Source organism: Taeniopygia guttata, chromosome 37 (assembly GCF_048771995.1).
Source record: "Taeniopygia guttata chromosome 37, bTaeGut7.mat, whole genome shotgun sequence".
Classification (NCBI taxonomy): Eukaryota; Metazoa; Chordata; class Aves; order Passeriformes; family Estrildidae; genus Taeniopygia; species Taeniopygia guttata.
In genome coordinates this window covers 3,745,939-3,763,156 of record NC_133062.1, presented here as the reverse complement: position 1 = coordinate 3,763,156, position 17,218 = coordinate 3,745,939, and the positions used below count along the sequence as shown (strand labels likewise).

The 17,218-nt window shown below is 51.6% G+C and overlaps 1 pseudogene; it reads right to left on the bottom strand.

Annotated features, from left to right (window-relative positions):
* LOC116807532 (uncharacterized) overlaps positions 1-17,218 on the bottom strand; it is a 1,256,502-nt pseudogene that overhangs the window by 732,718 nt on the left and 506,566 nt on the right.

Sequence of the window (17,218 nt, the reverse complement as noted above, 5' to 3'; positions counted from 1 at the left end):
ACATCCCAACCACCCAGTTCCACACAATCCCAATCCCACCCCTCCAAATCTGATTTCCATTTCTCCTAATCTCCTTCCAATCCCATCTCACCCTAGAGGCTAAGGAATTGAGTAATTTGGGGAAGGGATTGAGTTTCTTTGAGGTGGGAACAAGCCATTTTTAGATGAGATTGAGACTTTTTGTGGTAAGATTGAGTTGTTTTCAATTAGACTGAGTAGTTTTGAGGTGACAGATCAATCCATCTGGACCTTTGGATTGCTGAGAGATGAAGAACACTGCCCAAAATCCCCAAAGAACGAACAAGTCTTACATAATATGTCCCCAAACCATTATTTCACCCTTAATTAGCTGTTAAATTGTGAGATGTTAAACATCTCTGTTCAATTTCTTTCTCTTTAGTTCTAATTTGGGTGTTTTAGGGAATTAAGATAGATCAGAAGAATATTAGGGCCAAACCAAAAGGATAACCAGCCAGGTGTCTTCCCAACATGGATCATAGGGAATGTGGGTAACTGGGGCTCTGACCAATGTGGGTCCTCCCATGGGGGATGGAGTTGGAGCAGTGCACAAAGCTCTTCCTGCAGCTGGGGCACTTGCAGGGCTTCCCTTACCGGTGCCTCCGTTGGTGTCTGGTCAAGACAGAACGCCTGGAGAAGCTCTTCCCACAATGGGGACACTCGTAGGGCCTCTCCCCGGTGTGGATGCGCCGGTGGATGATGAGGTGGGAGTTGCGCTTGAAGCCCTTTCCACAATCAGGGCAGCAGAAGGGCCTCTCCTCTGTGTGAATCCGCTGGTGCAAGAGGAGATGGGAGCTGGTTTGAAACCTCTTCTGACACTCGGGACACTCGTAGGGCCTCTCCCCAGTGTGGGTCCTCTGGTGGCAGATCAGGCTTAAGCTCCAGCTGAAGCTCTTCCCACATTCCCCACACTCGTAGGGCCTCTCCCCGGTGTGGATGCGCTGATGCTTGACAAGGGTGGAGTTATGCCTGAAGCCCTTCCTGCAGTCAGGGCAGCGGAAGGGCCTCTCATCCGTGTGAATGCGCTGGTGCAGGAGTAGGTCTGAGCTTGTCCGAAACCTCTTCGGACACTCAGGACACTCATAGGGCCTCTCCCCAGTGTGGATCATTTGGTGGATGATCAGTTTGGACCTATGGCTGAAGCTCTTCCCACATTGCTCACACTTGTATGGCCTTTCCCCAGTGTGGAGGATCTGGTGGCTAATCAAGTGCGACTTCTGGCTGAAGCTCTTCCCACATTCTCCGCACTCGTAGGGCCTCTCCCCAGTGTGGATGCGTTGGTGGGTTACAAGGGCAGAGCTGCAGCTGAAGCCCTTCCCACACTCCCCACACTCGTAGGGCCATTCCCCAGTGTGGATCATCTGGTGGCGGATCAGGTTGAAATTCCTCCTGAAGCTCTTCCCACATTCCAAGCACTTGTAGGGCTTCTCTCCATCACGATGCTGTTCATGGACTGCCAGGTCTGAGCTCTGGTTTGATCTCTGGCTGCCTCCCCAGCCCACGGTGGGTCTTTCTTCCTCAGATCCCCGTGATCTGTGTTTGCAGCCCCTCCTCATGCGGGATCGCCGAGGCTTCTCCTCCCTGTTGGATTCCCGCACTGTGTAGCCGCTCAAAATGGCCTCTTCCACCATGTTCTGCCGGGTGGATTTGTCCTCCCTGCTCTCCATCCTCAGGTCCTGCTCTGGGGGAGGAAGGACAAGGAGAGGATGGGATTTGCCTCCATGTCACAGGGAAGGGCAAGGAGATCCCCCCAGTGCATCCCCGGAAGGAGAGCGTCGGCAGCGGGGCTGTCCTGCAGCCGGGGCTGTGCTGGGCCGGGAGATGGAACAGGAGAGAGGGGGAAAGGGGCACTGACTTCCTCCTCACCTGCCTCAGTGTCCCAGGGCTCCTTCCTCTTCCTCGCAGCCTTCTCCTCCATCTGGCAAACGTTTGGGTACGGGAAATCCTGTTTTGGGAGGAAAACAAGGGATGAACACATCGAGTTTTGTACTGGTTGAAAGGCAAACCAGGGAGAGAGTCTAAACCAGAATGACAATTGAGTAAGAAAATTAAGATCAAGGCAATGATACAGAAAGACTGGCTTAATCTGACAGAGTCAGGATATACCCTGACACCCCGTTGGTCAGGGTGGTGGTAGCAGTCTGATGAAATGGTGGCTGCAGTCCGGCTGGAGTGATGAACGTGATTCTGTCAAAGTCGTGATCCTGTAGAAGGGTCTGGTCTTCCTCTGAAGGTCCAGTGGTGGTTATGGAGCTCTTGTCCTCTGGGAATGCAGTAGGCAAGGTGGTCGTGGTGTTGCAAGGGTGAGATTATATCCAGGTAGGAATGCTTGGTTCCTCCCCCTGGGCGGAGCATCCCACAAGGGGATGATGTAATTTTATCAGCCCTGCAGTGACACTCAATGGCCCATTAACAGAAGATGGCCCCCGGAGGGCGTTATCAGGGCTGAGCCATGGAAGAGATAAAGAACACTGCCCCACCTGTTGATAACACTTTATGGAGATGGTGACTGGAAACACTTTTGGTTACATCTGACACTGTAACCTGAAACAGTGAGGCCATCCCTGCTCGGGGTGGGGGGTGAACACCACCTCCCTTACCCAAACTGGCTCAGGTGTAAAACCCCCACCCTGGGAAGGCCACGCACACAGGGGACAATGGCACACTTGCCTCACCCCAGGGGAGGTCTCTGTCCTTGTCACTCCCTTGTTCTCCCTCATTTTTTACTTTCTTTCCATCTCTCTCTACCTCACATTTACTGCTCAATAAAATTCACTTTGGATTTGGTCTTGTTAGCACATTCATTGGGGCAGAGGCATCTCTCTAAAAATTTTATTAACCAGATTGCGACATTATTTTGCACAGTGAGTTCAGGGCACTGCTGTCTGACCCCAAGTGCCTTTGACAACAGCCTGGTTCCCTCCTCTGTGGAGGTTCTGCCTCTTTCTGGAGGAACTCTTGGAAACTTGGATGCAGCTTCCTCTGAGCAACTTTTGGGAGAACTTATGAGGAAAATGGCTGTTGTGGGTGGCCAGTGTAAAGAAAATATTTTGTTTTCCTTCTTTGAAAAGTCTGTTAAAATCACTGGAGGAAAGGGACCAAATGATATCAGCGAGACAGACAAGGATCATTCACCACACGGTGAGGATCATGAGGCTACTAAAGTCCTACAAGGAGCCCAGCTCAAGTAGATAAATTCCCAAATAACTCCTGAATTCACAGGCTTGGGGGGAGAATCATTATTTTCTTGGTTCCTATCGCCTTTGTGACAGCTACACAGACCTTTCCCTTACTTCTAATAATCTATTTTGGGTCAAATTTCCACGTTTCTTTTTTTGGAACCTGCCAGCATCTGAGTTGGAGCTGTGCTGGAACTGATGAAATTTGGAATTGCCACAGAATTGCTTCTGTTGTTGGTTTTTTAATCTTTGGGATTTGTTTGTGTTTCCATCACAAGTGACTTGTGGGAAGAGCAAATATTCCTCAAGGCATTTTGTGGAGGGTTAAGTTTAATTTCTGCTGAGTTTGTTTTGTTCAGTGCTCAGGGGATGCTCAAGGGGTCTCTGGTTTTGGTTTGGCCCTAATTTTCCTCTGATTTGTCTTTATCATTTTAAAACACCTGAAAAATGACTAAAAAGAGTATTACCAGAGATTGCAAAAGTCCCACCATTGAAGAGGTATTTGAAGTGGAATTTATGGTTTGGGAACATATCCTGGAGGATTTGTGGGTTCTTGGGAGATATCTGGTAGTATTCTCCATATCTTTGCACTCAAAATCCAAAGTGGGTTGCTCTGTCACCTCAAAATAACTCAATCCCACTTGAAACCACTCAATCTTACCCCAAAATGGCTCAATCCCACCTCAAAATGGCTGGTTCCCACCTCAGTCCCATGGCAAAATTATTTGATTCCACAGTCTCTGGGGTGAGATGGGGTAGGAACGAGACTGGGAGAAGTGAGATCCAAATTTGCAGTTGTGGGATCAGGATTGTGTGGGTCTGGGTGGTTGTGATGTATTTTGATAGTAAATAAAACTTCCAGAATTCTTGATTTCTGTCCCATTCATTTTCTGTCAATTTTGGTTTGCTTTTCAGAGTGCCACCTTCTCAGCTGATTTTGTTTGTGACCTCCTGCCCCAGACTGAAAAGCAAGATGTGTTCTATTTGCCATCTGTTTGGCAGTTGTCCTGTGCTAAGTGGGCAGTTTTTCCTTATCTCTTCCACAATCAATCCTCCCTCAGGGGAGACATCTGCTGATAATGGGCTATTGAATGTCACTGCATGACTGATAAGAACTATAACATCCCATTGTGAGATGTTCTGCCCAGAGGGAGGAGCCAAGCATTCCTACCTGCATCTAGTCTTGAGATTCTGGTCCACCAACACAGCTTTTTCTGGGCTGGATTTCTCAGAGGAACATCTGCCTCTTCCTCTTCAGAAGAAGACACCCTTTTCTACAGGATCACTTCTCCAACAGAACCACACCTGACACTGCAGGAGGACTGCAGCCACCATTCCAATTGGACTGTGGCCAACACCCTGTCCAACAGGGTGTCAGGTTGTATTCTGACTCTCTCAGTGTTGTTTCCGTTTACTGCATTGTTAATTTTATCTTTTTATTTTCTTCCCTAATAAAAAACTGCTATTCTTGCTCCCATATTTTTACTAGAGAGGCCCCTTTAATTTCAAATTTTTAACAATTCAGAAAGAAAGAGTCTACATGTTTCCATTTCAGGAGAGGCTCCTGCCTTCCTTAGCAGACACCTGTCATTCCAAACCAAAACACCTCCTTTCTCTCCTGCCTTCCTTTGCCTGCTCTGTTTCTCTCTCTGTGTCTCCCTTGACCCAGGGCAGCTCCCACCAAAGGCCTTGCCCTGATTTAATTCCCAGTGCAGGAGCTACGACAACCATGGGTGAAGTTAGGAAGGTTGGCAGTGAAATGTCACTGTAGGATCTTTCTCCACTTGGCTTTTGGCTCTTACATAAGGACTTTGCCTTCAAGGGCAGGAACATCTTTTCCTGGCTGGGAACTGGAATTCCAGCCCCTGGGAGCATGTGCCACGGATCCCAGAGGGGCATTCCCGAGGCTCCCAGGGTGCTGCTCCTGCCGTGCCTCCCAAGGAGCTGTGCAGGGCAGGGGACAAGGTGCAGCAGCTGTGTTGGTGCTGCAGTGCCACAACAGCCCCTGGTTCCAGGAGTTTCCACACTGCCAACAGCAGTTCCTGGGTCCCATGATGCCCTGCTGTGTCCCCATGGATATTTGGTGTCATGAAGTTCTTCGGTGTCACAATGGCCACCTGGCTCCATGAGCTTCCGCAGTGTCCAAATGGCCTCCTTGGATGGGCAGTGTCACCATGGACCATTGGCTCCATGCAGCCCCGCTGGGTCACCGTGGACTCCTTGGTTCCATGAGGTTCTGGGGGTGTCTCCATGGTCTCCTTGGATCCACAGTGCCACAATGGACCACTGGATCCACGTGGCCCTGCGGTGTCACCATGGCCCCTTGGTTACGTGGGACCCCAGGGTCACAATTGACTCCTTGCTTCCACGTCACCCCCTCAGTGCCAAAATGGCCCCTTCGTTCCATGGGGGACACAAAAGATTTATGGAAACATTGAGCAAATCCTGCTTAACACACCTGGGAACACCTGTTTGCATTCCAGAGGGAGGTTAAAGGTGAGGATGGCACCAGCAGCTTCCATCTGAAACAGAGATCCAGGGAAAGGAGTGGGACAGAGAATTCAACTGGGAGACTCAGAGAATTCTGCTTCCAGAGATCAATTCTGGTCACACTGTTCCTTGTAGAAAGGTGACACCATTCCAGGCAGCCTGTACTGAGCAGGTGGCTCCTGAGTGGGGTTTGTTGTTTAGGAAACCTGCTCAGGCTTTTCCATTCTCTCCTTCCCAAGAGGAAAACTTCTCCTGGGCCTGTGTGCAGGCAGAGCCCTGAGGAGAGCAGGTGGGACACGGTGCAATGGGCTGGGACATGGAGCTGCAGAGCTCAGGGACAAGGTTCTGCTGCAGGGCACCGGGATGTCAGTGCCAGGTGGGTGATGTCAGGCATGGTGAGGCTGGGGGTGAGGAGCAGCTTGTCCAAACAGGGTCAGCCCTCAGGGGACTCATTCTTCTACATGCCCAGACCTCCTAAGGAGACCTTCAGCATCAAGATCACCTGGGGAATGCTTCTATCAGCTCTTCTCTGAACTGGAAAATAAGAGAATACTCACTTGATTAAAGAAAAAATGTCATGAGGTGCACTTGGAAATCTTCCTCCTTACAGGAACTCCAAACTGACTCCAACCAGGTGCACAAGCCCTGGAGACTTGCAGATAATTGAATGAAGACAAAGCGCCCCTAAGGGCTTCCTTTTCTTTAATGATCGCCATGGAGGATTTGGGGTGAAGTCCAGAGCTCTCAGGCACTGAGAGAAGGCTGAAGAAGCTGCTCAAGGAGTCAGGAGCAAAACTCCAAGTCCCTTGGAGCAGCACTGGGCCCCACTGAGGGCAGGGACTGCCAAAGGCTCCCCAGGGACTGGTGAGAGCAGATCCTTGAGGCCAGGATTGCAGGGAGCCCAAGGCTCAGAGCAGGGAACTGCAATGCTGAGCAAGGCCTGGGCTGGCTGGGGGAAGCAGAAAGGCCAAGCCCTGAGCCCAGCCTGGCACAGCAGGGCCTGTCCCTCACGGGTGGCTCGGGGCTGTTTGTGGGGCAGGGGGATGTGAGGGGCAGCAAGGACAAATGTCACAAACCGGTGTGACCCTGCAGATCCTCACGGAACCAAGGGGCCAGGGTGACACTGTGCTGCCTCATGGAATCAAGGAGACCATTGTGAACTCGGTGACCCCAAGGAACCAAGGGTCCATGGTGACACTGTGCAGCCGCAGTGTCACAGAGGAGCCGCTGTGACACAGCGAGGGCACACGGAGCCCAGGGGCCATTGTGACACATCAGGGCTCTGTGGAACCACGAAGCCATTGTGACATTGCAAGGCCTCATGGAAGCATGGGGCCATTGTGACACTGCAGAATCAAGGGGAACATTGTGACACTCCAGGGCCTGATGGAGCCAAGGAGACCATTGTGACACTGTGGGGTCCATGGAACCAAGGGAACATGGAACAGGTCTGGCTGGCTGGGCCTCCTGGGGACCACCTGACAGGTCTGGCTGACCTTGGCATGTCGAGGACTGCTTCTCATCTGCCCCGAAAGCACTGGGGATCTGGGCTTTCCTTCCTGTGGGAGAGAACTGTCCTTCTCCTCCAGGGGCCTATGGCCAAAAGTGGGATTCCTTCTGCAAATTTTCTTAACTGCAAAGATTGTTTCCAGATTAAATCTGCCAGGAGAGACAGGTCTGGCAGGCTTGGCCACTCGGGACCACCTCTCATCTGCCTTTCAAACACTGGAACCATGTGCTTTTCTTTCTTATGGGAAAAAAACATCCTTCTTGACCAGGCACCCATGGCCAAAATTGGGGATCTGCCTCCAGAATTCCCTATATCCAAGGATAGCTCCCAGACAGAAGCTGCCTGGACTGACAAGTCTGGCTGGCCTTGGCTTCCTGAGGGCTGGCATTCATGTGCCTCTGAAACATGGGGCTCTGTGCTTTCCTTCCTAATGAAAAGAACTCCTCTTCCTGTCCAGGCACCCATAGCCAAAATTGAGATTCCACCTCCAAAATGCCCTGTGTCCAAGGACAGCCCCTAGATGAAAAGTATCAGGAGAGACAGGCCTGGCTGGCTTGGCCTAAGGGTGGCCACCTCTCATCTTCTTCCAGAACACTTGGATTTTGTGTTTTTAATTTCTATAGGGAAAAACCTTCCCTCCTGACCAGGCACCCATGGCCAAAACTGGGATTCCACCTCCAAAACTCTGTACATCCAAGGATTGCTCCCAAGTGAAAGCTGCCAGGACAGACAGGTCTGGCTGCCCTTGGCCTCTTGGGAGCTGCCTCTCACCTGCCTCAAAACACTGGGGCTCTGTGCCTTCCTTCGAATGGAAGCGAACCTTCTTTCTTCTCAAGGGGTCCATGGTCAAAATTGAAATTCCTCCTCCCAAATTCCATATGATAAAAGCTGCCAGGACAAACAGGTCTGGTTGGTTCAGCCTCTCAGGAGCCACCTCTCTCCTCTTCTGTTTTGAAACACAAGGTCTGTGCTTTCCTTCCTATGGAAAAGAACCATCCTTCTAATCTACACAGAAATGGCTGAAATTGGGATTCCACCTCTAAAATTCCCTATATCCAAGGGTTGCTCCCAGCCAAAATCTGCCAGTACCATCAACTCTGGCTGCCCCTTGCCACACTGGGGCTCAGTTCTTTCCTTCCCATGGAGATCACTGTGGGCACCTCATGGAACCAAGGGGATCATTGTGGCACCACTGGAGCCCATGGAACCAAGGGGCCATGGTGACACCACGGGGCTTCATGGACCCAGAGACCATCATGACTCTGTGGGGCCTGATGGAACCATGGAGACCATTGGGACCCTGCAGGGCCTGGTGTCACCAAGGGGGCATTGTGACACCTCAGGGCCTCCTGGAAGCGAGAGACCATTGGGACACCGTGGGACCCCATGGAAGCGAGGGAACATGGAACAGGTCTGGCTGGCTTGGCCTCCCAGGGTTCACCTGACAGGTCTGGCTGATGTTGGAATGCCAAGGGCTGCTTCTCATCAGCTGCTGGAGCACTGGGGCTCCACGCTTTCCTTGCTATGGAAAAGAACTCTCATTCTTCTCCAGGCACACATGGCCAGAATTCAGATTTCACCTCCAAATTTCCTTTTATCCCGGGATTGCTCCCATAGGAATATTGCCATGAGAAGTCTGGCTGGCAATGGTTTCATGAGGGTGACCTCTCATCTGTCCCCAAAACACTGGGGAAGGCTCCGTGCTTTCCTTCCTATGGGAAAGAACTTTCCAGCTTCTCCTAGTGCCCATGGCTGAGATTGGGGTTCTACCTCCAAAATTCCCTATATCCAAAGGTGTCGGAATCTGTGGGTATTGGTGATTCCGAGATTGTAGAAAGTCTCTGTCTTTCTGCCCCGTTGCCAAAGAAGAAGCCATAGTTCGTCTGTGCTGGTTTCAAGGTTGTTTATTTTTGCTTATCTATAACATGTTCTGCTGCCCTGCCGCAGGTCTGTCCTGCAGGGCAGCGTGTGGGGCTCTGCCCCTCAGTGGGATGGTACAAACATTATATACAAGAAATTACGTGTACTATATTTACAATAATGTGCCAATATCTATCATCTACGTTGAATAGTGTGTCCCTAGCCTAAACCAATAGAAAAATGCCAACATCACCAAGAACATGGAGGTAAGGAAGAAGAAGGAGGAAGAACAGGTTCAGGCCCACTTTCCTCCATCTTAGAACTCCTGACCCCCCTGTACAAAGTAAAACCCCCCTGTACAGGTGTTAAAACCCCCCTGTACAATACTAAAAAATTTTACCCTCTAATTTGTGACTACTTTTACCATATCATCTAACCCTCTGTGACTGCTTGTTCCACCTTTAAAGTTGGTAATTCATTCCATGGTTCAAACTCAAAATCACAGCTGTTTTCTGCTGTTTGCCAGGGTCTAAAATGCTTCTGACCAAGGCCTGGAACCTCTAAAAATGTCTGAGGGACATTTTGAGTTCCAACACAAAGGCTGGTCCCAGAAAAATCTGCATTACTGACAATTCTGGCTGGCCTTGGCCTAGTGAGGCTCTCACCTCCCTTCCAAACACTGGGGCTCTGGGCTTTCCTTCCTATGGAAAAGAACTGTCCTTCTTGTCCAGGTGCCTATGGCCGGAATTGGGGTTCCACCTCCAACATTGCCCGTTGTGACAGACTGGAGGAGATTGTTGGCTGGAAACATTTTGTGTTTCGGGGAGGAAGGGGCAGGTCCAGCCTTGCCCTGCCCTGGAACCCCAGCACTGCCCTGCCCTGGAACCCCAATCCCCCCAGAGCCTCTATCCCAACCCAGCAGTGTCTGCCAGTCCCTGGCACAGCACAGGCAATGCTCCACAGCCACCTCTGGAGCCCCAGCCCAGCTCCTGAGTGACCAAATGACCCCAAGTCTCAGCTGGGGGAAGGGCCCAGGAACACCAAGGTGTATTTAAGGCTGACCACAAGGCAAGCACACAACTTGACCCTACTCCACTTGGAATTTCCATCTGAACACTGCTGGAATCCAGGAGGTGGTAGCTCTCTGTGTGCTTCTCTATATCTTATTTTTCTTCTTTTTCTGTGTCTACTTCTATTTTTGTCCTCCTGCAAATTTTGATTAACCTTAAATTGAAGAGGCTTGGAGTTTGTGAGGTTGAATGGGGAAAGTAATGCTTTGAGAAGTGTTTTTTGTTGACTGAATATCAACTTAAACCCTTTGCCAAAGTTTCTCTGATTTCCTAAAGTTCCCAGTAATGGCTGCTATGTTGTTTGGAGCTCCTGAGAATCTCTTGTTGGTATTTCTCCAGTGCATCCAATTCAGAGGACACAAATAATTGTAATTCCTTTTAAATGTCTCCTTTAGAGAGTTGTCTGGGGGATGGGGGTCAGGGCTTGTGTGTCCTGCTTGGCACAGCCCAGGCAGGGCTTTCACAGCCCCATCCCACACTCCATTTCCCAGCTGGAGCCGCTGGTGCCTCTGAGTTCTGCTGCCCCAGCCCCAGGGACGCTCTCCTTGTCTGCCCATTCCCCCAGGGTCTCTGGGCAGGGATGGCCTCAGTGGGGGCTGCTGACATCCTCAGCAACTTGGAGGCTGCTGCTGAATTTTACTGCTCCAGAGGCTTCTTCAGCCTTCAGCTCTTCAGTGCAGGAATTCAGTGCCCCAGGGCTCATTAACATTCAGAACACCTTAATAAGCGAAGCCCTGGGAATAATTTAAGTTTTCAAATCTCTTGTGGTTGATTTGACAGATTTGAGACATGTATTCAAAATGAATACACTTTATTTAAAAGGACAGTGAGAAAAGATTTTTTCAGGTCCTGTTTAGGGTTTTTTTTCCCCTATGAATACATTGATAAGTGCAGTCTCCACTTGACATTGAATCCAAGTGCCTCCTCATGCAGTTGGAACAGATATGAAAATCAAGACCATTTATGGCTGACAATCCATCGGACTCTGTCCCTACCCCCACCCCACCATTTCCCCCATCCAAGCCCTGGCACTCAGAGCAGCCTTGTGCAAATCTGAGCTCCCTCCAGCCCAGGCTGCACCTGCGGGTTTCAGCTCCTTGGCTCCATCTCCCACCTGCTTTCCTTGGAGAAGGAGCTGCCCCAGACACAGAGGGAAGTTCATTTATTGCCAGCCAACAAAGCCAAGGGAAGGCACAGCTCCATCAAATGCAAAAGTCATTCCTCTGCTGGCTATTAAATCCACTTTGCACAGCAGACAGTCTCAGAGCAATGGAAACACCTTCTGTGCCCAGCACAGATCCCAAGGTCCCCCCAAACCCTCCCTGCCCTGATTCTGCCCAGATTTGCTCTTTGCACACAGAGTCACAGGCTGAAGGCAGGAGCTGCCTCCATGCCCAGAGGGAGGAAAAGAGGGAAAGTGGATGAAGAGCTCTCCTGTGCAGAGCCAAGGTCCAAGTGCCCCTGCAGTGGGAACCACAACTCATCAGGTTTGTGTCCTTTGGGCTCAGGGACTGGTGACATTCAGAGGCACAGAAAGGTTTCTTGCCAACAAACACAAGTTGAACATTTGAACAGTTTAAAAACAATCACAGGTCTTCCCTTAACTCTCTGTGATGTCCCAGCAGCATCTGACATGTCCCCCATGCCCAAGGGATTTCTGTACAGGAAGAGTTTTAGACAAAGACATAAAAGGTAACTCTGGGATAAATATAAATATAAGTAAGGTGTTGATTAATTATATATGTATTTCAACTTCAGAAAGATTGGGCTACTACATAAAGCTCAAAGCATGTTTTAGACAGAGACATAAGAAAGTGAAATTCTGTGATGTAAATATTAGTAAGGTGTTGACGAATGTGATATTTATTTGAACTTTGGAAAGATTGGACAACTTCCTTAAGCTAAAAGCATGAAACCAATCAGTTGAGAGTCACTTGAGTGACCAGACAGCACCTAGAGGAGGAAATCTGGGAGCAACAGGAAGGACATTGATCCAGCTGGTCTAGTGAAGAGATGTCTTTAGACATGGCCATTTCAACAGGAGAGCTGGAAACACCTGAAGGAAGAGGGAGAAGAAATAATAAACAGAATATTGGTGACACAAGTAGAAGGCAAGGTCAGTATTTCTCCTCCTGCCTCCAAGAAATTTCTGTTCCTGGAGGGAAAATTTTGCCATTTCTTCAAAGTACTCAAGTGACCCAGATAATAAAAATGTCCTTGTATAATATGAACTGCACAAATATTAAAGCCTGTGCCCCTTTCCAGGCAGACATCAGCTGTGTGCCCATGAACAGGCAGTGGAACTTGTGCCCTGAGGTGCCGAGCTGGGATTGGATCTCTCAGAGGAGCTGAGGGAGAGCAGAGCACCTTGCAAGCTGCAGGTCCCTGCCAGCCCTGCAGGGCTCCTGTGCCATCAACATCTGCCCTGCTCCAGTCTGGAACAGGGCCCAGCACGGTGCCAGGATCATCAGAGAGCTGAGGTGTGTGCTGGAATTCCATGCCCTCCCCATGGCGCAGCAGCCCTGCATTTCCCTGCTCCAGCCTTGGTCTCCAACACAGCCAGGGAGGCTCTTTGGGCTCCTGAGTGTTCCTGCAGCCCCCAAGGGCAGCTGAGCTCTGCCTTTGGCACAGGCAGCCCTGGCCAGCGCAGGCCATGCTCAGCAATTCCTTGTCTGTGCCCGGCCTTGCTGCCAGCCCCAGCTCAGCAGCCAGGGCTGCCGAGGGCTGGCACAGACAGAGGTTGGCGCTGACAAATGTCCTGGGCCCCTCCCTGCTCTGTCCATGCCCCAAGGGCACAGAGCAGCCTCCTCTCCCGGGCTCCTGCCTGTTTTGAATGCCTTGCCCAGGTGCTGGCCCTGCCCCACAAGGCCTGGGCTGAGTCCTGCCCCTGCCCGCTCAGCCAGGCTGAGATGGACACTGATGGTTTCTGTGCCAGGCTCTCCCAGCCCAGCCCAGCTCCCTGCAAGCTCTGCCAGCTGCCCTGAGCTCTGGGCAGCACCAAGGGCCTCTCCCCAGCACAGCCCAGCCGGCTCTGGCCCCACAGCTCTGCTCAGGCCAGGCTGCTCTGGGCACTGCCCCACGGCCTCAGCCCCTGCCAAGGGCACAGCAGCAGCTGCAGCTCAGCCAGGACTCAGCCCCAGCCATGGGGAAAGGGGCTTGGCCAAGGCCAAAGGAGCTCCCTGGCTGCCCTGCTCCCCTCTGGCTGAGGTGCTGAGAGCTCTGCAGCCCCTCCTGCCATCCCATCTGCCCAGGCCAGCACAAGAGCCCCGGCCTTGGGGCCCTGCAGAGCTGCTCCTGCTCCAGGCCCAGGGCCCATCCCAGAGCTGGGGCAGCCACAAAGCTGTGCCCATTTCTGCTCATTGCTGCTCTGATGGGCATGGATCCTCAGCCCCTTGGAGGATGCTGATAAATTTTACTTCTCCAGAGGTCTCTTCTTTCTTGAGCTCTTCTTCTTCAGGAATTCAGAGAGAAAAGCTTATAAACAGTTGTTCAAAACACCCAAACAAGACAAGCCCATGGGAATAATTCAACTCTTCAATTCTTCTGTGGTTAATTAGACAGATTTCAAAAGTTTATTCAAGATGAATCTACTATATTGAAAACAATGCAAAGATAATAGTTTCCTCCTGTTAAATTTTCTTTTCCTGTTGATAGATTGAGATCAGCAATGTCCAGTTGCTATTGATCCCCAGCACCTCCTAATGCAGTCTGAATAGATATGAAAATCAAGGCTTTTCACAGCTGACAATCAAAAACACTTCCTCCATACCCCCACCCCACCATTTCCCCCATCCAAGCCCTGGCACTCAGAGCAGCTGAGGAATGGAGTCACATCCAGGGGCATCCCCAGAACTGGAGACTTTGGCCCGGCCATTTACATCTCTTTATTGCTGATCTGGACAAGGGGATAGAGGGCAGCCTTGGTCAGTTCCCAGGTGACACCAAGCTGGTGGGAGTGTGGCTGTGCTGGAGGGCAGGAAGCTCTGCAGAGGGCAGCAACAAATCTTCTACACTGGAATTAGGAAGGGCAGACTTTGGCCTTTTTAGGATTCTGATTTGGGGAGTACTGAATCAGGTACTGATATTTTAAACAAAAGCTGCCCTTAAAAGGGAAGGGGTTTAGGAAGGATGAACATATTTCAAGAAAGCTGTCTTAATGGGGAAGGAGCTGCCTATCCCAGTGTGGCAAAAGATGGGCTAGTGATGAAAATTACTGTCCTGGCTGCCCATACAGCTTTCCTGGGAACTCAGAGGAAAAAAGGAGTGGCAACACAGGAAGTGTTTTACAATGCCCTTAGGCTATGCAGAAAGACAATTAGAGAGGTAAAAGCTCAAATAGAACTTAACCTGTTGATTTCTGTAAAAAAAAAAAAAAGTTTTACATAAAATTTTGTAGCAAAGGCAGGGAGAAGGAGAATCTCTATTCTTTATTGGATGCAGTGGAGAATATAACTAAAGATAAAGGGGTCACAAACTCAGCTCCTACACAGGGAACTAAAGATAAAGTAACTAAAGAGAAGGAAAAGGCTAAACGATTTTACACCTTGTTTGTCTCAATTTTCAACAAGTACACAGGTTGTCCTCAGGACAAGTGTTCTCCTGAGCTGGTAGATGGGCACAGGGAGCAGAACAGCCCCCTGTGATCCAGGAGGAAGCAGCTGGTGATGAGCGGAAGCACTCAGATTCTCACATGTGCATGGGATGGAATCTAGCCTAGGGGGATGAGGGAGCAGGTGGAGGAGCTCCCCAAGCTGCTCCCCATCATTTACCATCAGTCCTGGCTCACCAGGGAGGTCCCAGAGGACTGGAGGTGCCAGTGTGAGCCCATCCCCAAGAAGGGCTGGAAGGAGGAGCTGGGGAGCTCCAGGCCTGTCAGTCTGACCTCAGTGCCCGGCAAGGTTATGGAATAGATCACCTTGAGTGCCACCACAGGGCACCCACAGGATGGCCGAGGGATCCGAGCCAGCCAGCGTGGATTTCAATATCTACACTGATGATCCGGATGAGGGGACTGAGTCCACCATCATCAAATTTGCAGATGACACCAAACTGGGTGTGAGTATGGATCTGCTGGAGGGTAGGAGGGCTCTACATGGAGACCTGGACAGGCTGGATCCAACAAGGTGAGGTTTTACAAGGCCAAGTGACACTGCACTGAACCAGGAGGTCAGTGTTACTCTCTGGGCCTTTGTGAACAACAAAGACCACTATGACATGAGGGCACCTTGTATAACCAAGAGGCCATTGTGACAATGCAAGTACTTGTTGAATGAAGGAAGCAATTTTGGGAACGGAGTGCTCCTTGGGACCAAGAGGCCATTGTGACACCGTGGAACCAAGGAGAGCATTGCTGCACTGTGACACCTCCTGGAACCAAGGATCCACTGTGACACTGCAGGGCCCTGGGGGACCAAGGGGCCATTGTGACACTGCAGGGCCCAAGGATCCAAGGGACTTTGTGACACCAAGGGGTCCCATGGAACCAAAGGGACATTGTGACACTGGGAGGCCTTATGGAGTCATGGAGACCATTGGGACACTCTGGGGCCTCATGGAACCGTGGTGACACCAAGTTGTCTGGGAGTGTTGATCTGCTGGAGGGTAGGAGGGCTCTGCACAGGGACTGGACAGGCTGGACCCAGGGCCAAACCCAACAAGGTGAGGTTTAACAAGTCCAAGTGCCGGGTCCTGCACTTTGGCCACAACAACCCCTGCAGTGCTACAGGCTGGGGACAGAGTGGCTGGACAGCGACCAGGCAGAAAGGGACCTGCAGGGACTGATGGACAGCAGGCTGGACATGAGCCAGCAGTGCGCCCAGGTGGCCAAGAAGGCCAATGGCTCCTGGCCTGGATCAGGAATGGTGTGGCCAGCAGGAGCAGGGCAGTGATTCTTCCCCTGTGCTCAGCACTGGTTGGGCAGCACCTCGAGTGCTGTGTCCAGTTCTGAGACCCCAATTTAGGAAGGACATGGAGGGGCTGGAACATGTCCAGAGAAGGGCAACAAGGTTGGTGAGGTGTGTGGAGCACAATTCCTGTGAGGAGTGGCTGAGGGAGCTGGGCTTGTTTATCCAGGAGAAGAGGAGGCTCAGGGGAGACAAGACAGTGTCAGGGCACAGGTTGGACTTGATGATCTCCAAGGTCTTCTCCAACCTTGCTGATTCCGTGATTCTCTGAATCCACCCCTGGAGCAGTTGCAGGATGAGCCCTGGGCCTCCTCTTCAGAAGCTCCAGCAGCCCAGGTCCCTCAGCTTCTCCTCACAGCCCCAAAGCCCATCCTGTCAGTCCTGCAGAGCCTCTGCAGCTCCTCCTCACTGCCCAGAACAGGGAGCCCCACAGCCAGACACAGCAGCCCAGATGTGCCCCCCTGGCCTGGGGTGCCTCTGGCAAGGGAGCAGCACCAGGCACTGCAGGAGCCTGCAGACAATTCCTGCAGCACTTGTGGGATGATCCTGCTCCCCAGGGGACGTTCCCATGGTGCCAAGTCAGGAACTGCAATGGGGAGTGGGGCCAGAGAGGAAAGGGCAAACAGGGATGGGCTGTGTGCAGGGGAGGGAACAGGGGTGGGCAAGGGAAAGAAATCTGTAACAGGAAGAGTAAAGAAAGCAAAAGTGAAGCCAAGGAAATGCTCAGGGCAGTTTGGGGGTGGCTGCCAGGCAGCCCTGGCTCTGAGCAGCAGCGTCTGCAGTGGGACAGGAAACTCCCAGCTGATGGGAACAAACTTTCTGGCTGACTGCAGAGGCCAGGACAAAGCTGAGTGGTTTCCCTGGCATCCCCCAGCCCTTCCTGGCCCCAGGGGCTGATGGCATTTGTGCTCCCTCAGGTTCATGTCCCCACAGCAGCAGCATGGGGGTGCTCCCACCTGCTGTGTGCAGTGCAAACAGGGGCTGCTGAGCCAGTGCTGCCGTGTCTGTGCCTGCAAGGATGCGGCACCTCTGTGAGCTGGGGGAGAGGCCAGGGCTGCAGAGGGGGGATGGTGTTGGCAGCTCCATGAGGATGCTCTGGGACGCTGCCATGGGCTGTGCAGCGCACTGGGGATGGATCAGCCCCTGCTCTGCTGCTCCTTCCCGTCTCCCCCAGGGCCCTTGCAGAGC